This window comes from Ranitomeya imitator, unplaced genomic scaffold, assembly GCF_032444005.1.
Source record: "Ranitomeya imitator isolate aRanImi1 unplaced genomic scaffold, aRanImi1.pri SCAFFOLD_3, whole genome shotgun sequence".
Lineage (NCBI taxonomy): Eukaryota > Metazoa > Chordata > Amphibia > Anura > Dendrobatidae > Ranitomeya > Ranitomeya imitator.
In genome coordinates this window covers 395,885-423,669 of record NW_027194509.1, presented here as the reverse complement: position 1 = coordinate 423,669, position 27,785 = coordinate 395,885, and the positions used below count along the sequence as shown (strand labels likewise).

Genomic DNA, 27,785 nt, shown 5'->3' with positions numbered 1-27,785 from the left:
CGTGGAACTGAATTCTGCTCATATTTACAAAACTCAGAATTTTGGAGAACACAGATTTTTTCTAATTCACTCCACGCGAATAAGGTAAAGTGGAAGCTATCTGCAGCCGCCAGCTTGCGGAACAGTAGAGCGCTGCTCTCCTCTCTGACCGACTTCTGCGCTTTATTCTCGATGGCCAGTTTTCCACACCACCATTGTACCGCGCCTCTGGCCAAGTGTTCCCTTTGGATTGGAACTTTGGCTACAAGCTGGCCCAAAAAGTCTTTGCAATAGAAAGTCCCAACCAAGAGTCAACAATGGGCCAGAGTTGTGTGCAGAGAGCAGTGGGGACTTCCGGAGAGGGGCTTGGTGATGTATGAACTTTATTTTCTTCTTACATCCTTCATTTATTATGATCTGGGACTGGGGAGACCCCAGAGCATAATAGGGAACAATCAATTTGTGAAGAATAATTTTGCTGTGAATCGAATCTCTAAATAAAATCTGCATGATTTGGCAGAATTTTGTCAGAGCCTCTCATCTGTAATAAAGATGTAATTTTTTTTACAGACTCCCATGTACAATATAAATCATCCTCTGCAATACTCACCTATATATGATACTACAGATGACACCAATGAATATTCCAAGGAGGAATATGCTGATGGAAACTACAATATAAATGATGTATTTATTATTCCAATCGATCTTTGTAGGAACAATACCATCCACTGAAAAAGAAGAAAGAATATGTATGTTATATATATTCAATAACTTGTCTGTATTACACTATGCCATTATTATCAAAGCAGTCCTACAAAGGGAATCTGTCACCAGGCTTTTGCCATGTTATCTGAGAGAACCATAATGTGGAAGCATAGACCTTTATTATAGCGATGTGTCAATTACTGGACTGTTTCAATAGAATCACTGTTTAACCAGCAATTGATTATCACCGCAGGACAACTGGTCTTGCGCCTCCTAGTCCAGCCAGGCCTACAGCACTGATTAGCCACTTTCTGTCAATATACAATGTAAACACAAAACTGTGGCGGGGTTATACACAGCTCAAAAACTGAGATCTGCTCAATCTGCAGCAGAGAAATCTGTGACTCTATCATATATTCTATTGGACTGTAGGACCCGGCAAGACGATTAAAAATATGGGACTTTAGTTTTGCAAAACTATGTCTCAGGGATGATGCCATATTAATATATAATAGACTAGCTGAAGAGCCTGGCGTTGCCTGGGCATAGTAAATATCTGTGGTTAGTTATAGCACCTCACTTCTCTTATTTTCCCATCACGCCTCTCATTTTCCCAATCACATCTTTCATTTTCCCCCTCACATCTCTCATTTTCTCCCTCACACCTCTCATTTTCTCCCTCACTCCTCTCATTCCCCCCTAACACTTGTCATTTCAACCTCACATCTGTCATTTTCTGATCACTCCACTATTTTTCCTCACTCCTCTCATTTTGCACTCACACCTTTTCATTTTCACCTCACACCTCTCATTTTCACGTCATCACCTCAGTATAAACATGTTTGTCATCTCCCTTATATATAGTATACATCTGTATGTCATCTCCTGTATATAGTATATACCTGTATGTCATCTCCCCTGTATATAGTATATACCTGCTGTGTGTCATCTCCCCTATATATAGTATATACCTGGATGTCATCTCCTTCTATATATAGTATATACCTGTATGTCATCTCCTCCTGCATATAGTATATACCTGTGTGTCATCTCCCCTGTATATAGTATATATCTGTGTGTCACCTCCTCCTGTATATAGTATATACCTGCATGTCATCTTCTATATATAGCATATACCTGTATGTCATCTCCTCCTGTATATAGTATATACCTGTAGGTCATCTGCTCCTGTATATAGTATATACCTGTGTGTCATCTCCTCCTGTATATAGTATATACCTGTGTGTCATCTCCTCCTGTATATAGTATATACCTGAAGGTCATCTGCTCCTGTATACAGTATATACCTGTGTGTCATCTCCTCCTGTGTATAGTATATACCTGTATGTCATCTCCTCCTGTATATAGTATATACCTGTATGTCATCTCCTCCTCTATATAGTATATACCTGTGTGTCATCTCTCCTGTATATAGTATATATCTGTGTGTCATCTCCCCTGTATATAGTATATACCTGTGTGTCATCTCCTCCTGTATTAGACCTCATTCACACGTTATTTGCTCAGTATTTTTACCTCAGTATTTGTAAGCTAAATTGGCAGCCTGATAAATCCCCAGCCAACAGGAAGCTCTCCCCCTGGCAGTATAAATTAGCTCACACATACACATAATAGACAGGTCATGTGACTGACAGCTGCCGTATTTCCTATATGGTACATTTGTTGTAGTTTGTCTGCTTATTAATCAGATTTTTATTTTTGAAGGATAGTACCAGACTTGTGTGTGTTTTAGGGCGAGTTTCGTTTGTCAAGTTGTGTGTGTTGAGTTGCGTGTGGCGACATGCATATAGCGACTTTTGTGAGATGAGTTTTGTGTGGCAACATGCGTGTAGAAACTTTTTGTGTGTCGAGTTGCATGTGACAGGTTAGTGTAGCAAGTTGTGTGCAGCAAGTTTTGCGCATGGCGAGTTTTGCGCGTGGCGAGTTTTATGTGTGGTGCCTTTTGAGTATGTGCAAGTTTTGTGTGAGGCAACTTTTGCATGTGTTGCAACTTTTGTGCATGTGGCAATTTTTCCGCATGTGCAAGTTTTGCGTGTGGCGAGTTTTCCATGAGGTGAGTTTTGCACTTGTGGCGAGTTTTGCAAGAGCCTAGTTTTTGCATGTGGCGAGTTCTGCGCGTGGCGAGTTTTGAGCGGCGACTTTTGTGTTTTGACTTTTATGTGGCGAGGTTGGTGTATTTGTGGTGAAATGTGTGCTGAGGGTAATATGTGTTCAAGCACGTGGTAGTGTGTGGCGCATTTTGTGTGTGTGTTCATATCCCCGTGTGTGGTGAGTATCCCATGTCGGGGTCCCGCCTTAGCAACTGTACGGTATATACTCTTTGGTGCCATCGCTCTCATTCTTTAAGTCCCCCTTGTTCACATCTGGCAGCTGTCAATTTGCCTCCTACACTTTTCCTTTCATTTTTTCCCATTATGTAGATAGGGGCAAAATTGTTTGGTGAATTGGAAAGCGCGGGGTTAAAATTTCACCTCACAACATAGCCTATGACGCTCTCGGGGTCCAGAAGTGTGACTGTGCAAAATTTTGTGGCTGTAGCTGCGACGCCTCCAACACTTTTCCTTTTGCTTTTTCCCCATTATGTAGATAGGGGCAAAATTGTTTGGTGAATTGGAAAGCACGGGGTTAAAATTTCACCTCACAACATAGCCTATGACGCTCTCAGGGTCCAGACGTGTGACTGTGCAAAATTTTGTGGCTGTAGCTACGACGCCTCCAACACTTTTCCTTTCACTTTTTTCCCCATTATGTACATAGGGGCAAAATTGTTTGGCGAATTGGAACGCGCGGGGTTAAAATTTCGCCTCACAACATAGCCTATGACGCTCTCGGGGTCCAGACGTGTGACTGTGCAAAATTTTGTGGCTGTAGCTGCGACGGTGCAGATGCCAATCCCGGACATACACACATACACACACACACACACACATACACACATTCAGCTTTATATATTAGATATAATGGACAATATAGAGATCTATCCAGTTGCTTAGGTAGAGGCCGATGAGTCCCGGTGAAAAAATTTGACCTGGGCCCCCACCTGCATATTTGTCAGATGTATGGTCCCTTGTAGCATTCCAGATCCTGTGAAGACATATGTGTTTGCCCCCTCATGTACAGTGTCCCCATCTTGTAATAAAGTCCCCAATTCTTCATATAATAATAGCACCCATCCTGGCCCCTTACCGTAATAATGTCCCCATTCTAACCCATTCCTGTAATAATGTTCTCCATCCTTGACCTCATTCAGTAATAATATCCATCATCTTGATATAAAGTCTATATCCTTGGCCTCTTCCAGGTATAATGTCTTCCATCCTGGGCCCTTTCCTGGTAAAATGTCTCCCTTTCCCGGTATAATATCCTCAATCTTTTGCCTCTTCCTGGTATAATGTCATCCATCCTGGGCCCTTTCCTGATATAATGTCTCCCTTTCCTGGTATAATGTCCTCAATCCTTTGACTCTTCCTGGTATAATGTCCTAAACCATTCCTGTAATAATGTTCCTCATCCTAGACCTCATTCAGTAATAATATCCACCATCTTGATATAAAGTCTTTATCCTTGGCCCCTTCCTGGTATAATGTCCTCCATCCTGGGCTTCCTCCAGGTATAATGGTCTTCCATCCTGGGCCTTTTCCTTGTATAATGTCCCCGATCCTTTGCTTCTTCCTGGTATAATGTCCTCCATCCTGGGCCTTTCCTGTTATAATGTCTCCCTTTCCTGGTATAATGTCCCCGACCCTTTGCTTCTTCCTGGTATAATGTCCCCGATCCTTTGCCTCTTCCTGGTATAATGCCCCCCATTCTGGGCTCCTTCCAGTAATTTATATCCCCCATCCCGGCATATTTTTCCAGTAATAATGTCCCTGTTCTACAGCTCTTCTCTAACAAAAGTAAAAAATGAAATAATTCTATTTAAATTCCCCCACTCCCACTACTTGTGACATCTTCCATAGCCGGAGCAGAAGGCGGCAGCTGACTTTAGCGTGAAAGTGACGGGAAGTGCATGCCATCACTAGTATGCGTCACTCGGTGAAGATTTGTGCCGCAGTGAATCTCAGCTCAATGTATGTCTGCAGGGCCCACCTACCCAGGCCTGGTCGCACTCACTGTGACCTCGATCGTTAGGCCCTTGATCTATCTTTCTATATCCAGGCATGTAAACATATCAAAAGGACCTGTCTGTCTAGAGGAAAAAAGTTTAAAAGACATCTGGAGGCTTTTCCATAAATAGATAATATTACTAGATATCTGCTCTTGATTACTGGAGAAGAGGGATGGATCCAGGAGTGGAGTCTAATTGCAGTATTTATTAGGAAGGAACATTGGCTGCAGAACATTGGGTTTACTACAAATAGATAATAGATAACCTATCCACGTAACTATGTGACTTACATCCACAGTCCTCAGGTCCTTTGCACTGTTCCGTGCGGAGAAAACACTTGTCCTGTCCGTTTTGGCAGCCTCTGGTGTTATAGACCACCCTGGTACCAATGCCTGAAAAGAATGAGACATGAATTAGTTGTAGGAAAACACTGTAGGAACTTTTCTCAGTAGTCTTCTAGTGGAGGAGAACATCAGATGTCTACAGCTACTAATATATACATTATTCACTGCACCTAATTTACGTATCCAGACCTAGGACCATTTCTTATAAGTAACTCTAGGACTGCACAGATCACAATTATAGGAAACACCAACATGTTGGACAAATTAGTCCCCACTAGTCATAAAACTGTGTTATTTCCCTTGTGGTAATGATGAAATCACACGACTGACGATCACAGACACAAGTGACTCCATTATTCCATACGGGAAGATCTACATTTACTCTTACAATTAGTTTGAGAGCCAAGAATAGGGAATACAGGATGGGAGGGGGTAACACATGAAGACTCCGCCATGAAATGTATCATGTAACTTAATAACAATCTCAGCCACTCAATAAAAGTTATATAAGAGCAAATATTCAGTATCTCTAATGAAGCAGAGTCCGACACCCATCATATTACACTGGGTCCTATTAGGGATTGTCAGAAGGTTCTGGTGCCAGATGTGAAATGTTGTATGTGAAGGTTAGATCTTAATTGTGAGTTACTTACCGCATGTTTTTGAGCACGGACCAAAGATCAGGTGATTAGTGTTGCCTAGAAATGAAAAGTAGACATTAAAGAAGATATCTGCTGACAAAATCAGAAGTGAGATGTATTTCCTATACCTCCCTTTTATTACATGTAGAAGTTATTGTATCCAGCCCGCAGTATTACACCTCTATATCTTATCTATGTATTATTTGATTAAACGCTTGTATCAGTCCTGGCCATGTATTTAGCATTTGTTCCCTTATGACCTTTGACGTACATGTACGTCATAGGTCGTGTCCTTGTCTTTAATGCCCTTCCCATGTCAAGCCTGCATGTCTCCCAGTAGTTAATGGCTGATTCATGTGATTTTAACAGTTGTGGGTGGAGTAGTGCTCCGCCGATGGGTGTTAACCTGTTTAATGCCGCTATGAATCTCTGATATTTGCATTTCACATGTGCCGTGGGGGGGTCATATCAGAAGCTGATCGGAATACCCGTGACATGATTGTGGGGTGACGATGGGTTGCCATGACAGCCGAGGGTCTGCTGAAGATGCCGTGCTTGTTGTGAGGATCCTCTTGTGAAAGTCAGCCTGTAGCTGGCGTTCATAGGAGAACGTGGTTTGGGCTATACATGGCAGTGTTTATCCACTGTTATGTATAGCACAATCAACCAGACAATCGCAGCTTCAAGTCCCTAAAGAGGACTATTGAGTAGAGTAAAAATGCAGTAAAAAATGAAAAAAGGTCATTAAAAATTAAACACTTAAAAAAAATAATTCTAAATACACTTTTGTTATCGCTGCATTTTTAAAAGTTCAATCTATCAAAATCTAAAATAAATTTTATGCTGTAAACAGCATAAATGAGAAAAAAAATTCGAAATTACCAGAATAAAAATTTTTGGCAGCCGCAACATTGCAATAAAAAGTGACCAAAACATTGAATCAACCCCAAAAGGGTCTCTGCAAAAATGTCAACTCAGGGGGGCAAAAACTAAGCCTTCACCCAGCCTAATGGGGTAAAAGCACTTACCTGCTGGGATCGTATGCTTGGGCCAGGAATCATGGCGGCGGATGATGACAGGCGCGCCTTCCACAGATGCTAATAGCACACTCACGATTAAAAGAAATCGAAAGAGCATTTCAGCCTGGAGAAATATCGCTTAATGTGTAATACACAGTGAGCTTCTTCAGACAAAGCCTCTTCCTGCAGCGTCGCTGCCTTATAACCACACATTCCGTGATGTCACAATGGACAACACAAGGAGCGGAACACGAGGAGCGGAACACGGGTCAGATAACGGCAACCACTAAACATGGAGCAGCTCCATCAATCTATATAATTAGTATAATATTAATGGACAAGGACCAAGCCGCGTTAGAGGGAATTATGAATGTATGGGGGCCGCATAGAGAGACATTATTCATGTGTTGGGGCACAGGGAGACATTACTACTACTGGGCCACATAGGGTGACAATATTAACTCATGATGAACACATGGGGCACAGATTTACCAGATGAGTGCCACATAGGGGCCAATATTAATGTATGGGGGCAGCATAGGGGGACATTATTACTATATGGGGGCCAGAAAAAGGGACAAAATTACTGTATATGGGTCACATAGGAGGAAATGATTAAAAATTAAAATCGCCAAAGTAAAATTTTTGGCAGCCGCAACCTTACAATAAAAGGCGATCAAAACATTGAATCGACCCCAAAATGGTAACAGTAAGGCTATGTGCACAAGTTCAGGATTTCTCGCAGAAAATTCCTGAGAAAAACCTGACATTTTCTGCAAGAAATCCGCATGCGCTTTTGCCACGTTTTCGGTGCGTTTTTGATGCGTTTTTTACTGGACATTTCCCAATGCATTTTGTAGTGGGAAATCCGCAAAAAAAACGCAAAATTAATGAACATGCTGCGTTTTTTACCGCGATGCATTTTTTTTGCGGAAAAAAACGCATCTTGTGCACAAAACATGCGGAATTCATTCTAAATGATGGGATGCTTATTGTATGCTGTTTTTTGCAGTTTTATAGCGTTTTTATCGGGAAAAAATACAAAAAAACAGCAACGTGTGCACACAGCCTAACAATGTCAACTCAGGGCGCAAAAAGTAAGCCTTGACCCAGCCTAATGAGGTTTACCCCATAATATGTGAATATTTGGAAAAGTACTTACCTGCTGGGATTGTAGGCTTTGGCGAGGAATCATGGCGGCGGATGATGACAGGCGCGCCTTCCACAGATGTTAATAGCACACTCGCGATTAAAAGAAATCGAAAGAGCATTTCAGACTGGAGAAATATCGCTTAATGTGTAATACACAGTGAGCTTCTTCAGACAAAGCCTCTTCCTGCAGCGTCGCTGCCTTATAACCACACATTCCGTGATGTCACAATGGACAACACAAGGAGCGGATGATGTCATCAATCTATATATGATTAATATAATATTAATGGACAAGGACCAAGCCGCGTTAGAGGATATTATGAATGTATGGGGGCCGCATAGAGAGACATTATTCATGTGTTGGGGCACAGGGAGACATTACTACTACTGGGCCACCTAGGGTGACAATATTAACTCATGATGAACACATGGGGGACAGTTTTACCAGATGAGTGCCACATAGGGGCCAATATTAATGTATGGGGGCAGCATAGGGGGACATTATTACTATATGGGAGCCAGATAAGGGGACAATATTACGGAATATGGGTCACATAGGAGGAAATGATTAATATATTAGAGGCACATAGAGGGACATTATTTTTTTTTAATTTAATTGTTTCTTGTATGTGGTAGTATTGGTACACTGTGTGCAAAACTATTAAAGGGGTTGTCAGGGACTTTAACACTGATGGGATATCCTTACATAGTAACATAGTTATTAAGGTTGAAGGAAGACTTTAAGTACATCTAGTTCAACCCATAGCCTAACCTTACATGCTTTAACATGTTGACCCAAAGGAAGGCAAAAAAATCCCATGTGGCAAAGAGTAAGATCCACATTGGGGAAAAAAATTCCTTCCCAACTCCACATACAGCAATTCATAGTTTCACTGTTCTTACAGTAAAGAATCCGCGTCTGTTATTATGCTTAAACCTTCTTTCCTCCAGACGCAGAGGATGCCCCCTTGTCCCTGTCTCAGGTCTATGATTAAAAAGATCATCAGAAAGGTCTTTGAACTGTCCCCTCATATATTTATACATTAAAATAAGATCACCACTTAGCCTTCGTTTTTCCAAACTAAATAGCCCCAAGTGTAATAACCTATCTTGGTATTGCAGACCCCCGAGTCCTCTAATAACCTTGATCGCTCTTCTCTGCACCCGCTCCAGTTCAGCTATGTCTTTCTTATACACAGGAGGCCAGAACAGTACACAATATTCTAAGTGTGGTCGCACTAGTGACTTGTATACAGGTAAAATGATGTTCTCCTCATGAGCATCTATGCCTCTTTTAATGCTTCCCATTATTTTATTTGCCTTTGTAGCAGCTGCCTGACACTGGCCACTAATTGTGAGTTTGTCATCCACCCATACACCCAGGTCTTTTTCATTGACAGTTTTGCCCTGAGGTTTAGAATTAAGCACATAATTATACATCTTATTACTTCTACCCAAGTGCATGATCCTAAATTTATCCCCATTAAAGCTCATTTGCCATTTATCAGCCCAAGCTTCCAGTTTACATAAATCATCCTGTAATATAAAATTGTCCTCCTCTGTATTGATTACCCTGAAGAGTTTAGTGACATCTGCAAATATTGAAATTCTGCTCTGTATGCCCCCTACAAGGTCATTAATAAATATGCTAAAAAGAAGAGGTCCCAATACTGACCCCTGTTGTACTCCACTGCTAACCGTGACCCAGTCCGAGTGTGCTCCATTATTAACCACCCTGTTGTGAATTCTGTTGTCGAACTCCCTCCTGTGGTCGTGAATGGTACTTCGGCGACTTCTGTCTATGGGCTCCCTCTGGTGGCTTTGAGTGAAGCTGCTGCTTCTGAGGTTCTTTACACAGGTGACGTGGGTTATCCTTTGGTTGGCTGCTCTATTTAACTCCTCTCAGATCGTTACTCCATGCCAGCTGTCAATGTTTTTACATTCGTTCAGTTCGCTCCTGGATCTCTCTGGTGACCTGCCTTCTCCTGCAGAAGCTAAGTTCCTTATAGTCTTATTTTGTTCTCTGTTTTCTTGTCCGGCAGGTTTTCATGATTTTCTCTTGCTAGCTGGAAGCTCTGGCCCCTCCTCACTGTGAGTCGGTGTGGAGGTCTTTTTTGCACACTCTGCGTGGTCTTTTGTAGGTTTTTGTGCTGATCGCAAAGTTACCTTTCCTATCCTCTGTCTATTTAGTAAGTCTGGCCTCCCTTTGCTGAAACCTGTTTCATCTCTGCGTTTGTGACTTTCATCTTACTCACAGTCAATATATGTGGGGGGCTTCCTTTACCTTTGGGGAATTTCTCTGAGGCAAGGTAGGCTTTATTTTCTATCTCTAGGGCTAGATAGTTCTTAGGCTGTGACGAGGCGCCTAGGTCTGGTCAGGAGCGCTCCACGGCTATTTTTAGTGTGTGATAGGATTAGGGCTTGCGGTCAGCAGAGCTCCCATATCCCAGAGCTCGTCCTGTATGAGGTTTAATTATCAGGTCAATCCGGGTGCTCCTAACCACCAGGTCATAACAGTACAGCTGGCCCAAAGTATTAATGCATCTCAATAGAGGGATAAGAGAACTTCTGAGACCATTTTTTTTTCTTTGCACTGTGTTTTGTCTTTCTTTTCCCCTAGACCTTTGGGTGGTTCAGGACACAGGTGTAGATATGGACATTCAAGGTCTGTCCTCTTGTGTGGATCATCTCACTGCAAGGGTACAAAACATTCAAGATTTTGTGGTTCAGACTCCTATGTTAGAGCCTAGAATTCCTATTCCTGACTTATTTTCTGGGGATAGATCTAGGTTCTTGAATTTCAAAAATAATTGTAAACTGTTTCTAGCTTTGAAACCCCGCTCCTCTGGTGACCCCGTTCAACAGGTAAAAATTATTATTTCTTTGTTACGTGGTGACCCTCAAGACTGGGCATTTTCCCGTGCGCCAGGAGATCCTGCATTGCGTGATGTTGATGCGTTTTTTCTGGCGCTTGGATTGCTTTATGATGAACCAAATTCAGTGGATCAGGCAGAGAAAATCTTGCTGGCTTTGTGTCAGGGAAGGGATGAAGCGGAGGTGTACTGTCAGAAGTTTAGAAAGTGGTCTGTGCTTACTCAGTGGAATGAATGTGCCCTGGTGGCAATTTTCAGAAAGGGTCTTTCTGAAGCCCTTAAGGATGTCATGGTGGGATTTCCCACGCCTGCTGGTCTGAATGAGTCTATGTCTTTGGCCATTCAGATCGATCGGCGCATGCGTGAGCGCAAAGCTGTGCACCATATGGCGGTATTCTCTGAGCATAGGCCTGAGCCTATGCAGTGTGATAGGACTTTGACCAGAGCTGAACATGTTGTGAGTTCTGTTTTTGGGCTCCCTCTGGTGGTTACTGATGGTACTGGGTGACTTGTCTTTCCTGGGTTTCTGGGTTCCACCTGTTCCATCAGCATATGGGAGTTTCCTATTTAACCTGGCTTTGCTGGCATTTCCTCGCCGGTTATCAATGTATCCAGTGTGTCTTGTTACCTCTGCTCCCTGCTCCTAGAACCTTCTGGACAAGCTAAGTTTGGATTTTCCTGTTTTGTGTTTTGCTTAATTTGGTTTTTAGTCCAGCCTGCAGATATGTGATTCTCTGCTGCTGGTTGCTCTAGTGGGCTGAAATTGCTTTTCATGTACCATGAGTTGGCACATGAGTTCAAGTAATTTCAGGATGGTTTTTTGAAGGGTTTTTCGCTGACCGCGCAGTTCACTTTTGTATCCTCTGCTATCTAGCTTTAGCGGGCCTCATTTTGCTGAAACTGTTTTCATACTACGTATGTGCTTTCCTCTCATTTCACCGTCATTATATGTGGGGGGCTGCTATTTGCTGTGGGGTATTTCTCTGGAGGCAAGAGAGGTCTGTGTTTCTTCTGATAGGGGAAGTTAGATCTTCGGCTGGAGCGAGACGTCTAGGATCATCGTAGGCACGTTCCCCGGCTACTTTTATTTGTGTGTTAGGTTCAGGGTCGCGGTCAGCTCAGGTTCCATCGCCCTAGAGCTTGTTTGTATCTGTGCTTGTCCTTTTTGTGATCCCCTGCCATTGGGATCATGACAGTATAACCGGCCCACAAAGTGTTAATTGTATTGGCTGAAGTAGGAGGATAAGTAGTCTGAGGAAGTTTTTTTTTTTTTTTTTTTTTTTTTTTTCCCCTCAGAGTTTGCTGCCTAGCCTTATTGCAGCCTGGCTACTTCCTCCTCCTCTTAATCTTTGAATGGCTCTGATCTCAGCTGTTTATCATGGACGTCCAGAGTTTGGCTTCCAGCCTGAATAATCTTGCCACTAAGGTTCAAAATATACAGGATTTTGTTGTACATGCTCCTATGTCTGAACCTAGAATTCCTGTCCCAGAGTTTTATTCTGGAGATAGATCTCGTTTTCTGAATTTTAGGAACAATTGCAAGTTGTTTCTTTCTTTGAAATCTCGCTCCTCTGGAGACCCTGCTCAGCAAGTCAAGATAATTATATCTTTCCTGCGGGGTGACCCTCAGGATTGGGCATTTGCATTGGCACCAGGGGACCCTGCGTTGCTTAATGCAGATGCGTTTTTTCTGGCATTGGGTTTGCTCTATGAGGAACCTAACCAAGAGATTCAGGCTGAAAAAGCTTTGTTGGCCCTCTCTCAGGGGCAAGATGAAGCAGAAATTTATTGTCAAAAATTTCGGAGGTGGTCGGTACTTACTCAGTGGAATGAGTGCGCTCTGGCTGCAAAGTTTAGAGATGGCCTTTCTGAGGCCATTAAAGATGTTATGGTGGGGTTCCCTGCGCCTGCTGGTCTGAATGAGTCTATGACTATGGCTGTTCAGATTGATCGGCGTTTACGGGAGCGCAAACCTGTGCATCATTTGGCGGTGTCGTCTGAACCGTCACCTGAGATAATGCAATGTGATAGAATTCAGTCCAGAAGTGAACGGCAAAAGTATAGGCGGAAAAAAGGGTTGTGCTTTTATTGTGGTGATTCAGCTCATGTTATATCAGCATGCTCTAAACGCACAAAAAAGGTTGATAAGTCTGTTGCCATTAGTACTTTACAGTCTAAGTTCATTCTGTCTGTGACTCTGATTTGTTCATTATCATCCATTTCTGTCGATGCCTATGTGGATTCAGGCGCTGCCCTGAGTCTTATGGATTGGTCATTTGCCAATCGCTGTGGGTTTAGTCTGGAGCCTCTGGAAGTCCCTATTCCTTTGAAGGGAATTGACTCTACACCTTTGGCTATGAATAAACCTCAGTACTGGACACAAGTGACCATGCGTATGACTCCCGTTCATCAGGAGGTGATTCGCTTCCTGGTACTGTATAATTTGCATGATGTTCTAGTACTTGGTCTGCCATGGTTACAAACTCATAATCCAGTCCTTGACTGGAAATCAGTGTCTGTGTTAAGCTGGGGTTGTCAGGGGGTTCATGATGATGCACCTCCGATTTCTATCGCTTCATCTACTCCTTCTGAGATTCCTGTGTTTTTGTCTGACTATCGGGATGTTTTTGAGGAGCCTAAGCTCAGTTCGCTTCCTCCTCACAGGGATTGCGATTGTGCTATAAATTTAATTCCGGGCAGTAAATTTCCTAAAGGTCGTTTGTTCAATCTGTCAGTGCCAGAGCATACTGCAATGCGGGATTATGTTAAGGAGTCCTTGGAAAAGGGACATATCCGTCCATCTTTGTCCCCTTTGGGAGCAGGTTTTTTTTTCGTGGCCAAGAAAGATGGTTCCTTGAGGCCTTGTATAGATTATCGTCTTTTGAATAAGATTACCGTAAAATATCAGTATCATTTGCCATTGTTGACTGATTTGTTTGCTCGCATTAAGGGGGCTAAATGGTTCACTAAGATTGATCTTCGGGGTGCGTATAATCTTATACGAATAAAGCAAGGTGATGAGTGGAAAACCGCATTTAATACGCCTGAGGGCCATTTTGAGTATTTGGTAATGCCTTTTGGACTTTCTAATGCTCCTTCAGTCTTCCAGTCCTTTATGCACGATATTTTCCGTGAATATCTGGATAAATTTATGATTGTGTATTTGGATGATATTTTGGTTTTTTCTGATGACTGGGAGTCTCATGTTCAGCAGGTCAGGAAGGTGTTTCAGGTCCTGCGGGCCAATTCCTTGTTTGTAAAAGGCTCAAAGTGTCTCTTTGGAGTTCAGAAGATTTCTTTCTTGGGGTATATTTTTTCCCCTTCTACTATTGAGATGGATCCCGTCAAGGTTCAGGCTATTTGTGACTGGACGCAGCCTACATCTCTTAAGAGTCTACAGAAGTTCTTGGGCTTTGCTAATTTCTATCGTCGTTTTATAACTAATTTTTCTAGTGTTGTTAAGCCTTTGACGGATTTGACTAAGAAGGGTGCTGATGTTGCTAATTGGTCTCCTGCGGCTGTGGAGGCCTTTCAGGAACTTAAGCGCCGGTTTTCTTCTGCTCCTGTGTTGCGTCAGCCAGATGTTTCGCTCCCTTTTCAGGTTGAGGTTGATGCTTCCGAGATTGGAGCGGGGGCGGTTTTGTCACAGAGAAGCTCCGATGGCTCAGTGATGAAGCCATGCGCGTTTTTTTCTAGAAAGTTTTCGCCGGCTGAGCGGAATTATGATGTTGGTAATCGGGAACTTTTGGCCATGAAGTGGGCATTTGAGGAGTGGCGTCATTGGCTAGAGGGTGCTAGACATCGTGTGGTGGTCTTGACTGATCACAAAAATTTGATTTACCTTGAGTCTGCCAGGCGTCTGAATCCTAGACAGGCTCGTTGGTCACTGTTTTTCTCTCGTTTCAATTTTGTGGTTTCATACCTGCCAGGTTCAAAGAATGTGAAGGCGGATGCTCTTTCTAGGAGTTTTGTGCCTGACTCCCTTGGAAATTCTGAGCCTTCTGGTATCCTTAGGGATGGGGTGATTTTGTCTGCTGTCTCCCCAGACTTGCGACGTGCTTTGCAGGAGTTTCAGGTGGCTAAACCTGATCGTTGTCCGCCTGAGAGACTGTTTGTTCCGGATAATTGGACCAGTAGAGTCATCTCCGAGGTCCATTCTTCTGCGTTGGCAGGTCATCCTGGAATATTTGGTACTAGAGACTTGGTGGCCAGGTCTTTTTGGTGGCCTTCCTTGTCGAGGGATGTGCGTTCTTTTGTGCAGTCTTGTGAGGTTTGTGCTCGGGCTAAGCCTTGCTGTTCTCGGGCCAGTGGATTGTTGTCACCTTTGCCTATCCCGAAGAGGCCTTGGACGCACATTTCCATGGACTTTATTTCGGATCTCCCTGTCTCTCAAAAAATGTCCGTCATCTGGGTTGTGTGTGATCGCTTTTCTAAAATGGTTCATCTGGTACCCTTGCCTAAGTTGCCTTCCTCCTCGTTTGCATGGGATTCCTGAGAACTTCGTTTCTGACAGGGGATCCCAGTTTGTGTCTAGATTTTGGCGGACTTTCTGTGCTAAGATGGGCATTGATTTGTCCTTTTCGTCTGCATTCCATCCTCAGACGAATGGCCAGACTGAACGAACTAATCAGACCTTGGAAACTTATTTAAGGTGTTTTGTTTCTGCTGATCAGGATGACTGGGTTACCTTTTTGCCGCTGGCCGAGTTTGCGCTTAATAATCAGGCTAGTTCTGCTACCTTGGTTTCTCCTTTCTTTTGTAATTCGGGGTTTCATCCTCGTTTTTCCTCTGGTCAGGTGGAACCTTCTGATTGTCCTGGAGTGGACATGGTGGTGGATAGGTTGCATCGGATTTGGAGTCATGTGGTGGACAATTTGAAGTTGTCCCAGGAGAAGGCTCAGCAGTTTGCTAATCGCCGTCGCCGCGTGGGTCCTCGACTTCTTGTTGGTGACTTGGTGTGGTTGTCTTCTCGTTTTGTTCCTATGAAGGTCTCTTCTCCTAAGTTCAAGCCTCGGTTCATCGGTCCCTATAGGATCTTGGAAATTCTTAACCCTGTGTCGTTTTGTTTGGATCTCCCGACATCGTTTGCTATTCATAATGTGTTTCATCGGTCGTTGTTGCGGAAGTATGAGGTACCTGTTGTTCCTTCTCTTGAGCCTCCTGCTCCAGTGCTGGTGGAGGGAGAATTGGAGTATGTTGTGGAGAAGATCTTGGATTCTCGTGTTTCCAGACGGAAACTCCAGTATTTGGTCAAGTGGAAGGGTTATGGTCAGGAGGATAATTCTTGGGTGGTTGCCTCGGATGTTCATGCTGATGATTTGGTTCGCGCTTTTCATAGGGCTCATCCTGGTCGCCCTGGTGGTTCTCGTGAGGGTTCGGTGACCCCTCCTCAAGGGGGGGGTACTGTTGTGAGTTCTGTTTTTGGGCTCCCTCTGGTGGTTACTGATGGTACTGGGTGACTTGTCTTTCCTGGGTTTCTGGGTTCCACCTGTTCCATCAGCATATGGGAGTTTCCTATTTAACCTGGCTTTGCTGGCATTTCCTCGCCGGTTATCAATGTATCCAGTGTGTCTTGTTACCTCTGCTCCCTGCTCCTAGAACCTTCTGGACAAGCTAAGTTTGGATTTTCCTGTTTTGTGTTTTGCTTAATTTGGTTTTTAGTCCAGCCTGCAGATATGTGATTCTCTGCTGCTGGTTGCTCTAGTGGGCTGAAATTGCTTTTCATGTACCATGAGTTGGCACATGAGTTCAAGTAATTTCAGGATGGTTTTTTGAAGGGTTTTTCGCTGACCGCGCAGTTCACTTTTGTATCCTCTGCTATCTAGCTTTAGCGGGCCTCATTTTGCTGAAACTGTTTTCATACTACGTATGTGCTTTTCTCTCATTTCACCGTCATTATATGTGGGGGGCTGCTATTTGCTGTGGGGTATTTCTCTGGAGGCAAGAGAGGTCTGTGTTTCTTCTGATAGGGGAAGTTAGATCTTCGGCTGGAGCGAGACGTCTAGGATCATCGTAGGCACGTTCCCCGGCTACTTTTATTTGTGTGTTAGGTTCAGGGTCGCGGTCAGCTCAGGTTCCATCGCCCTAGAGCTTGTTTGTATCTGTGCTTGTCCTTTTTGTGATCCCCTGCCATTGGGATCATGACATGAACAGCAAGAACACAGACGTCGGAATGGGCTGTGTTTTTACTGTGGTGAATCCACTCATGCTATCTCCGATTGTCCTAAGCGCACTAAGCGGTTCGCTAGGTCTGCCACCATTGGTACGGTACAGTCTAAATTTCTTTTGTCCGTTACTCTGATTTGCTCTCTGTCGTCCTATTCTGTAATGGCATTTGTGGATTCAGGCGCTGCCCTGAATTTGATGGACTTGGAGTTTGCCAGGCGCTGTGATTTTTTCTTGGAGCCCATGCAGTATCCTATTCCATTGAGAGGAATTGATGCTACGCCTTTGGCCAAGAATAAGCCTCAGTACTGGACTCAATTGACCATGTGCATGGCTCCTGCACATTAGGAGGATATTCGCTTTTTGGTGTTGCATAATCTGCATGATGTGGTCGTTTTGGGTTTGCCATGGCTACAGGTCCATAATCCAGTGTTGGATTGGAAATCTATGTCTGTGTCCAGCTGGGGTTGTCAGGGGGTACATGGTGATGTTCCATTGCTGTCAATTTCACCTTCCACTCCTTCTGAAGTCCCTGAGTTTTTATCAGATTACCGGGATGTATTTGAAGAGCCCAAATCTGGTGCCCTACCTCCTCATAGGGATTGCGACTGTGCTATTAATGTGATTCCTGGTAGTAAGTTTCCTAAGGGCCGTCTGTTTAATTTATCTGTGCCAGAGCACGCCGCTATGCGGAGTTATATAAAGGAATCCTTGGAGAAGGGTCATATTCGTCCGTCATCGTCACCATTGGGAGCAGGGTTCTTTTTTGTGGCCAAGAAGGATGGTTCTTTGAGACCTTGTATTGATTACCGCCTTCTTAATGAGAACACAGTCAAATTTCAGTATCCTTTGCCGCTGCTGTCTGATTTATTTGCTCAGATTAAGGGGGCTAGTTGGTTCACCAAGATAGATCTTCGTGTTGCGTATTATCTTGTGCGAATTAAACAGGGTGATGAATGGAAAACGGCATTTAATTCGCCCGAGGGCCATTTTGAGTACCTGGTTATGCCATTCGGGCTTTCTAATGCTCCATCTGTGTTTCAGTCCTTTATGCATGACATCTTCCGAGAGTACCTGGATAGATTCATGATTGTATATTTGGATGACATTTTGGTCTTTTTGGATGATTGGGAGTCTCATGTGAAGCAGGTCAGAATGGTGTTCCAGGTCCTTCGTGCGAATTCCTTGTTTGTGAAGGGGTCAAAGTGTCTCTTTGGAGTTCAGAAGGTTTCATTTTTGGGTTTCATTTTTTCCCCTTCTACTATCGAGATGGACCCTGTTAAAGTTCAGGCCATTTACGATTGGACTCAGCCGACATCTGTGAAGAGCTTACAGAAGTTCCTGGGCTTTGCTAATTTTTATCGTCGCTTCATCGCTAATTTTTCCAGTATTGCTAAACCGTTGACTGATTTGACCAAGAAAGGTGCTGATGTGGTCAATTGGTCCTCTGCGGCTGTAGAGGCTTTTCAGGAGTTGAAGCGTTGTTTTGCTTTTGCCCCTGTGTTTTGCTGCTGTTTTTTCTAATTTTTGGAGGATCTCTGAATCCTCTTTTTGTGCTTTTGCTGTTTAGAGATAGGACTCATAAGCGTGAGGACCCTTGACGTGGGTTATGAGCTTGCGTATTTTGGCCAGAATATAAACCAATACCTCACATAATATTTTTTTTATGTGTTTTTTGCACTTTTTTTCGGGGTGCAGTTGGGCCCATTTTCTGCTTGTAAACTGTGGTGTCTGTGCACATGGGGTGCATTTGGATAGCGCTGGGCAGGCCCGCCTGATCTAATAGAAGGGTGTCACTACTAGGCCTGCCTGGATGCTGTGCATCTCCATTGTGTGAACAGCGCCACATACAAGTTTTTATGTGCAGCTATGTGCCAAGCAGCCACCCCCTCCATTAGTTTGGTAGCTGGTGAGTGGCTGCGTCATCGGTTATGCTGCACCTGTGTTTCTATTTTACCACATGGGTCCACTGCATCCTGTTAGTGCATTTGTTTGGAGGCCTAGGCAGGTAAGAACCTCTGCCGTGTTTTGCTGCTGTTTTTTCTAATTTTTGGAGGATCTCTGAATCCTCTTTTTGTGCTTTTGCTGTTTAGAGATAGGACTCATAAGCGTGAGGACCCTTGACGTGGGTTATGAGCTTGCGTATTTTGGCCAGAATATAAACCAATACCTCACATAATATTTTTTTTATGTGTTTTTTGCACTTTTTTTCGGGGTGCAGTTGGGCCCATTTTCTGCTTGTAAACTGTGGTGTCTGTGCACATGGGGTGCATTTGGATAGCGCTGGGCAGGCCCGCCTGATCTAATAGAAGGGTGTCACTACTAGGCCTGCCTGGATGCTGTGCATCTCCATTGTGTGAACAGCGCCACATACAAGTTTTTATGTGCAGCTATGTGCCAAGCAGCCACCCCCTCCATTAGTTTGGTAGCTGGTGAGTGGCTGCGTCATCGGTTATGCTGCACCTGTGTTTCTATTTTACCACATGGGTCCACTGCATCCTGTTAGTGCATTTGTTTGGAGGCCTAGGCAGGTAAGAACCTCTGCCGTGTTTTGCTGCTGTTTTTTCTAATTTTTGGAGGATCTCTGAATCCTCTTTTTGTGCTTTTGCTGTTTAGAGATAGGACTCATAAACGTGAGGACCCTTGACGTGGGTTATGAGCTTGCGTATTTTGGCCAGAATATGAACCAATACCTCACATAATATTTTTTTTATGTGTTTTTTGCACTTTTTTTCGGGGTGCAGTTGGGCCCATTTTCTGCTTGTAAACTGTGGTGTCTGTGCACATGGGGTGCATTTGGATAGCGCTGGGCAGGCCCGCCTGATCTAATAGAAGGGTGTCACTACTAGGCCTGCCTGGATGCTGTGCATCTCCATTGTGTGAACAGCGCCACATACAAGTTTTTATGTGCAGCTATGTGCCAAGCAGCCACCCCCTCCATTAGTTTGGTAGCTGGTGAGTGGCTGCGTCATCGGTTATGCTGCACCTGTGTTTCTATTTTACCACATGGGTCCACTGCATCCTGTTAGTGCATTTGTTTGGAGGCCTAGGCAGGTAAGAACCTCTGCCGTGTTTTGCTGCTGTTTTTTCTAATTTTTGGAGGATCTCTGAATCCTCTTTTTGTGCTTTTGCTGTTTAGAGATAGGACTCATAAGCGTGAGGACCCTTGACGTAGGTTATGAGCTTGCGTATTTTGGCCAGAATATAAACCAATACCTCACATAATATTTTTTTTATGTGTTTTTTGCACTTTTTTTTCGGGGTGCAGTTGGGCCCATTTTCTGCTTGTAAACTGTGGTGTCTGTGCACATGGGGTGCATTTGGATAGCGCTGGGCAGGCCCGCCTGATCTAATAGAAGGGTGTCACTACTAGGCCTGCCTGGATGCTGTGCATCTCCATTATGTGAACAGCGCCACATACAAGTTTTTATGTGCAGCTATGTGCCAAGCAGCCACCCCCTCCATTAGTTTGGTAGCTGGTGAGTGGCTGCGTCATCGGTTATGCTGCACCTGTGTTTCTATTTTACCACATGGGTCCACTGCATCCTGTTAGTGCATTTGTTTGGAGGCCTAGGCAGGTAAGAACCTCTGCCGTGTTTTGCTGCTGTTTTTTCTAATTTTTGGAGGATCTCTGAATCCTCTTTTTGTGCTTTTGCTGTTTAGAGACCCTGTGTTGTGCCAGCCAGATGTTTCGCTCCCTTTTCAGGTTGAGGTTGATGCTTCTGAAATTGGAGCAGGGGCTGTTTTGTCGCAAAGAAGTTCTGATGGCTCGGTGATGAAACCCTGTGCCTTCTTTTCTAGAAAATTCTCGCCTGCTGAGCGTAATTATGATGTGGGCAATCGGGAGTTGTTGGCCATGAAGTGGGCATTCGAGGAGTGGCGACATTGGCTTGAAGGAGCTAAACATCGTGTGGTGGTCTTGACGGATCACAAGAATTTGACTTATCTCGAGTCTGCCAAACGGTTGAATCCTAGACAGGCTCGATGGTCGCTCTTTTTCTCCCGTTTTGATTTTGTGGTTTCATACCTTCCGGGATCTAAGAATGTGAAGGCTGACGCCCTGTCAAGGAGTTTTGTGCCTGACTCTCCGGGTGTTCCGGAGCCGGCAGGTATTCTTAAAGAAGGGGTAATTTTGTCTGCCATTTCCCCTGATTTGCGGCGTGTGCTGCAAAAGTTTCAGGCTGATAGACCTGACCGTTGTCCTACGGAGAAACTGTTTGTTCCTGATAGATGGACTAGTAGAGTTATCTCTGAGATTCATTGTTCAGTGTTGGCTGGTCATCCTGGAATCTTTGGTACCAGAGATTTGGTGGCTAAATCCTTTTGGTGGCCTTCTTTGTCACGGGATGTGCGTTCTTTTGTGCAGTCCTGTGGGACTTGTGCTCGGGCTAAACCCTGCTGTTCTCGTGCCAGTGGGTTGCTTTTGCCCTTGCCGATCCCGAAGAGGCCCTGGACGCATATTTCCATGGATTTTATTTCTGATCTCCCTGTTTCTCAAAAGATGTCGGTCATTTGGGTGGTTTGTGATCGCTTCTCTAAGATGGTCCATTTGGTACCCTTGTCTAAATTGCCTTCCTCCTCTAATTTGGTGCCATTGTTTTTCCAGCATGTGGTTCGTTTGCATGGCATTCCAGAAAACATCGTCTCGGACAGAGGTTCCCAGATTGTTTCGAGGTTTTGGCGGTCCTTTTGCGCTAAGATGGGCATTGATTTGTCTTTTTCTTCGGCTTTCCATCCTCAGACTAATGGCCAAACCGAACGAACTAATCAGACTTTGGAGACATATCTGAGATGCTTTGTTTCTGCTGATCAGGATGATTGTGTGTCCTTCTTGCCTTTGGCTGAGTTCGCCCTTAATAATAGGGCCAGCTCGGCTACTTTAGTTTCTCCTTTTTTCTGTAATTCTGGTTTCCATCCTCGTTTCTCTTCAGGGCAGGTTGAGCCTTCGGACTGTCCTGGTGTGGATGCGGTGGTGGACAGGTTGCAGCAGATTTGGACTCATGTGGTGGACAATTTGACATTGTCCCAGGAGAAGGCTCAACGTTTCGCTAACCCCCGGCGTTGTGTTGGTCCCCGACTTCGTGTTGGGGATTTGGTTTGGTTGTCATCTCGTCACGTTCCTATGAAGGTTTCCTCTCCTAAGTTTAAGCCTCGATTCATTGGACCATATAAGATTTCTTAAGTTCTTAATCCTGTGTCATTTTGTTTGGATCTTCCAGCTTCTTTTGCCATCCATAATGTGTTCCATAGGTCGTTGTTGCGGAGATACGTGGCGCCTATGGTTCCCTCCGTTGATCCTCCTGCGCCGGTGTTGGTCGAGGGGGAGTTGGAGTATGTGGTGGAGAAGATTTTGGATTCTCGTGTTTTGAGACGGAAACTCCAGTACCTGGTCAAGTGGAAGGGTTATGGTCAGGAAGATAATTCCTGGGTTTTTACCTCTGATGTTCATGCTGCCGATCTGGTTCATGCCTTTCATTTGGCTCATCCTGATCGGCCTGGGGGCTCTGGTGAGGGTTCGGTGACCCCTCCTCAAGGGGGGGTACTGTTGTGAATTCTGTTGTCGAACTCCCTCCTGTGGTCGTGAATGGTACTTCGGCGACTTCTGTCTATGGGCTCCCTCTGGTGGCTTTGAGTGAAGCTGCTGCTTCTGAGGTTCTTTACACAGGTGACGTGGGTTATCCTTTGGTTGGCTGCTCTATTTAACTCCTCTCAGATCGTTACTCCATGCCAGCTGTCAATGTTTTTGCATTCGTTCAGTTCGCTCCTGGATCTCTCTGGTGACCTGCCTTCTCCTGCAGAAGCTAAGTTCCTTATAGTCTTATTTTGTTCTCTGTTTTCTTGTCCAGCTGGTTTTCATGATTTTGTCTTGCTAGCTGGAAGCTCTGGGATGCAGAGTGGCCCCTCCGCACTGTGAGTCGGTGTGGAGGTCTTTTTTGCACACTCTGCGTGGTCTTTTGTAGGGTTTTGTGCTGATCGCAAAGTTACCTTTCCTATCCTCTGTCTATTTAGTAAGTCTGGCCTCCCTTTGCTGAAACCTGTTTCATCTCTGCGTTTGTGACTTTCATCTTACTCACAGTCAATATATGTGGGGGGCTTCCTTTACCTTTGGGGAATTTGTCTGAGGCAAGGTAGGCTTTATTTTCCATCTCTAGGGCTAGATAGTTCTTAGGCTGTGACGAGGTGCCTAGGTCTGGTCAGGAGCGCTCCACGGCTATTTTTAGTGTGTGTGATAGGATTAGGGCTTGCGGTCAGCAGAGCTCCCACATCCCAGAGCTCGTCCTGTATGAGGTTTAATTATCAGGTCATTTCGGGTGCTCATAACCACCAGGTCATAACACCACCCTTTGTTTCCTATCCCTGAGCCAGCTCTTAATCCACTTACACATATTTTCCCCTATCCCCATTATTCTCATTTTATGTATCAACCTTTTGTGTGGCACCGTATCAAAAGCTTTTGAAAAGTCCATATACACTACGTCCACTGGGTTCCCTTGGTCTAATCCGGAACTTACCTCTTCATGGAAGCTGATCAGATTAGTCTGACATGAATGGTCCCTAGTAAACCCGTGCTGATACTGGGTCATGAGGTTATTCCTCTTCAGATACTCCAGCATAGCATCCCTTAGAATGCCCTCCAGGATTTTACCCACAGTAGAGGTTAAGCTTACTGGCCTATAGTTACCGAGTTCAGTTTTTGTCCCCTTTTTGAATATTGGCACCACATTTGCTATACGCCAGTCCTGTGGTACAGACCCTGTTATTATGGAATCTTTAAAGATTAAAAATAATGGTCTATCAATGACTGTACTTAGTTCCTACAGTACTAGGGGGTGTATCCCATCTGGGCCCGGAGATTTGTCAATTTTAGTGATTTTTAGACGCTGCCGTACTTCCTGCTGGGTTAAGCAGGTGACATTTAATTGGGAATTTTCGTTATCACTAGTCATTTTGTCTGCCATGGGATTTTCTTGTGTAAATACTAATGAAAAAAAGTCATTTAGCATATTGGCCTTTTCCTCATCCTTATCCACCATTTCACCCAGACTATTTTTAAGGGGGCCAACACTATCATTTTTTAGTTTCTTACTATTTATGCAGTTAAAAAATATTTTGGGATTATTTTTACTCTCTCTGGCAATGAGTCTCTCTGTCTCAGTTTTTGCTGCCTTGACTTGCGTTTTACAGAATTTATTTAGTTTTCTGTCTTTATTTAATGCCTCATCACCACCTACTTCCTTTAATTCCCTAATGCTTTCTTTTTGTCACTTATTGCGCCCCTTACAGCTCTATTTAGCCATATTGGTTTCCTCCTATTTCTAGTATGTGTATTCCCATATGGTATATACTGTGCACAGGTCCTATCCAGGATGCTAATAAACGTCTCCCATTTTCCCCTATTGGACAAACAATCAGTAGATTTGGTTTCCAGTACCATCTCTATGCTGATGACACCCAATTATACACTTCTTCTCCTGATATCACGCCGGCCTTTTTAGAAAACACCAGTGATTGTCTTACCGCTGTCTCTAACATCATGTCCTCCCTCTAACTGAAACTGAACCTGTCAAAAACTGAACTCCTCGTGTTTTATTCCTCTACTAACCTACCTTTGCCTGACATTGCCATCTCCGTGTGTGGTTCCACCATTACTCCAAAGCAACATGCCCGCTGCCTTTGGGGTCATACTTGATTCCGAGCTTTCATTCACCCCCCACATCCGATCACTGCCTCATTCTTCTTATCTGTATCTCAAAAACATTTCTAGAATTCGCCCTTTTCTTACTTTCGACTCTGCAAAAACTCTCACTGTTTCATTCATTCATTCTCATCTGGACTATTGTAACTCTATACTATTCGGCCTCCCTCTTACCAAACTCTCCCCTCTCCAATCTGTCCTGAATGCTGCTGCTGCCAGGATCATATTCCTCACCAACCGTTACACCGATGCCTCTACCTTGTGCCAATCATTACACTGGATACCCATCCACTCCAGAATCCAGTACAAAACTACTACCCTCATCCACAAAGCACTCCATGGCTCAGCACCACTCTACATATCCTCTCTGGTCTCAGTCTACCACCCTACCCGTGCCCTCCGCTCCACTAATGACCTGAGGTTAGCATCCTTAATAATCAAAACCTCCCATTCCCGTCTCCAAGACTTTACACGTGCTGCGCCGATTCTTTGGAATGCACTACCCAGGTTAACACGATTAATCCCCAATCCCCACAGTTTTAAGCATGCCCTAAAAACTCATTTGTTCAGATTGGCCTACCGCCTCAACGCATTAACCTAACTATCCCTGTGTGGCCCATTCAAAAAAAAAAAACTTAAACCATAATCAGGTTCCTCGCATCATGTTCTCATACACTTTATGCAGTTAATAGCCTCTGTGCCTGTACTGCTACATACTTAGGGAGTGAACTGTTTCATGAAGCTTTACATGAACACCTGAGTCTTACACTATGGCTGGTCCGAATAACTAAAGCAATTGTTACCATCCACCTCTCCTGTCTCCCCTTTTTCCTCATAGTTTGGAAGCTTACGAGCAGGGCCCTCATTCCTCTTGGTATCTATTTTGAACTGTGATTTCTGTTATGCTGTAATGTCTATTGTCTGTACAAGTCCCCTCTATAATGTGTAAAGCACTGCGGAATATGTTGGCGCTATATGAATAAAATAATTATTTTTATTTGTGTATTTTTATGTCTCAGGATATCGTCCCAGTTAATTGCACTAAGATCATCTCTCATCCATTGGAAATTTGTCCTCCTGAAGTTTAGTGACCTTGTAACCCCTCTACTGCACATCTTATTAAAGGATGCATGAAAACTTATTATTTTGTGATCACTATTCCCCAAGTGACCTCCAAGCCTTATATTTGCTATGCGGTCTGGCCTGTTGGTTAATATTAGGTCTAGCAGTGCCCACCTTCTTGTTGGGTCCTGAACCAGCTGTGAAAGGTAATTGTCTCTCATAGTTGTCAAAAACCTTTTCTGGAACTGCAGGTTTCTGTTCCCTTATCTATTTCAGGGTAGTTGAAGTTCCCCATAATAATGACTTCTCCTGAGTCGCAGTTTCAATTATTTGCTTTACAAAGATATTCTTTGTTGCTTCTATGATTTTTGGAGACTTATAACTAACCCCTTTCAGTAATTTATTATTTTTTCCCCCTTCCCTTATCTCCACCCACAGGGACTCTACATTTTCATTAGATTCACCTATATTATCACGCAGGATGGGTTTTAAGGATGATTTTACATGTAAACACACACCTCCTCCTCTCTTATCCATTAGGATGAGTCATCAATGTCTGATCCTTGGGGGTGCGTCACCTGGTACACCTGCAGATCAGCTGTTCCTCGCGTCAGTTAAGGAGCCAAGGGGTAACGCTTCTCCTTGTGGAGAGTGACATGTTCAGCATGCCAAGATGAGGAGACTGTTAAGCCGCAATGTTCCTCTGGGAAATATGCAAATTGTCTCTTCAGAGAGGAAGAGAACTAGAACTTTAGTGCCATTTATAGAAAGTAGCCATCCTAAAAGTCCATGTTGACCCTTTGGGAACTGCACAGCTCCATGAACTGTATAGTGGCCACAGCAGAGTACTGCACATCCACCAGCAATTCAAGGACAGATGTGCAGTACCCGGCCGTGACCACTTTTCCATCAACAGAGCTGTGCAGCTCCGAAATGAGTACCGTAGTTCCAGTTGCCGAGCTGTAATGTGACTAAAAGTAGATGACATGCACATCCGGCCACATCAACATAAAAAATGTAGATACTTTATTGATATACACAGAACAACACAGAATAATTTAAAAGACATTTAAAAGTCAAAAAGACACAAATGCTCGCAAAGGGGCTGTGACTTGCCTTTCCTTCTACCACAAAAAATAAAGATGGAAAATACTAGAGGCTCTTGTCCAGAGATTTGTGAAAATAACACTATGATCAGCACCAAACTGTATGTACTCTATAAGCTTAACAAAGTAGTACACCCCTCATAAACTAAAATATAGATATAGGTGTGACATGTAATCATGCAGATTCTCACTTATAATCCATCAAAATAAAGGTGATGGGCTCAGTATCTCCTATGTGGTAAATGTAAACTCAAGCCATTAAATCATCCAGACATTTAAAAGGCAACATGAGGCCCGACACATAAGATATTTCCACTTGCAGGACTGAATCATAAATTAATCCTTCAGGCCAGAGGCGTAGCTAGGATTTTGGTTCAGGGGGGCTAAATTTCTGAGGGCCCCTAACCAGGTAACCTTGATTAAAACTGGGTGATGTACCCTAACAGTGGAGGAGAACCTCAGCAGATGACAGCGGTGTTACTGAAGATAATCTCTATATTAAGACCAATATTGATATTACAGCCATAGGGTCAGTGGTAGATACCAGTCCTACAGAACATATAAGACATCACAGCACAATTACAGATAATGACTTACCGCTGGAATCGTTCATTTTTCCCATCTGGCCCAGACCGACATGATAACTTCTTCCAGCCACGACTCGGCTGTAGAGAATACAACAAAGACACATTTCACTTCTCACATTCCAGCCCCATCACCATCTATTCCCAACCTGCACAAACTCCTCATCCTGCTGATACCCCAATACTGAGCCGCTGCTGTATGTGTCCCTATTACTGCCCCTGCTGTGTGGTTCTCTGTGCCTTCTAAATTCTAAAGCACCCCTCTATAATATAGTAATGCCGGATGCAAGTACCCTAGAAAACAGTGCCCACATTTTGCCCCCTAAA

The 27,785-nt window shown here is 43.9% G+C and overlaps 1 long non-coding RNA gene across 1 annotated transcript; it reads right to left on the bottom strand.

Annotated features, from left to right (window-relative positions):
- Positions 1-5,128: 5,128 nt before the first annotated feature.
- On the bottom strand, positions 5,129-27,529 carry LOC138655156 (uncharacterized). The gene is made up of 3 exons (XR_011316722.1): positions 27,472-27,529; positions 5,814-5,858; positions 5,129-5,208 (listed from the first exon to the last, which is right to left on the bottom strand). It is a non-coding gene; the product is annotated as an uncharacterized lncRNA (long non-coding RNA).
- Positions 27,530-27,785: the final 256 nt, after the last annotated feature.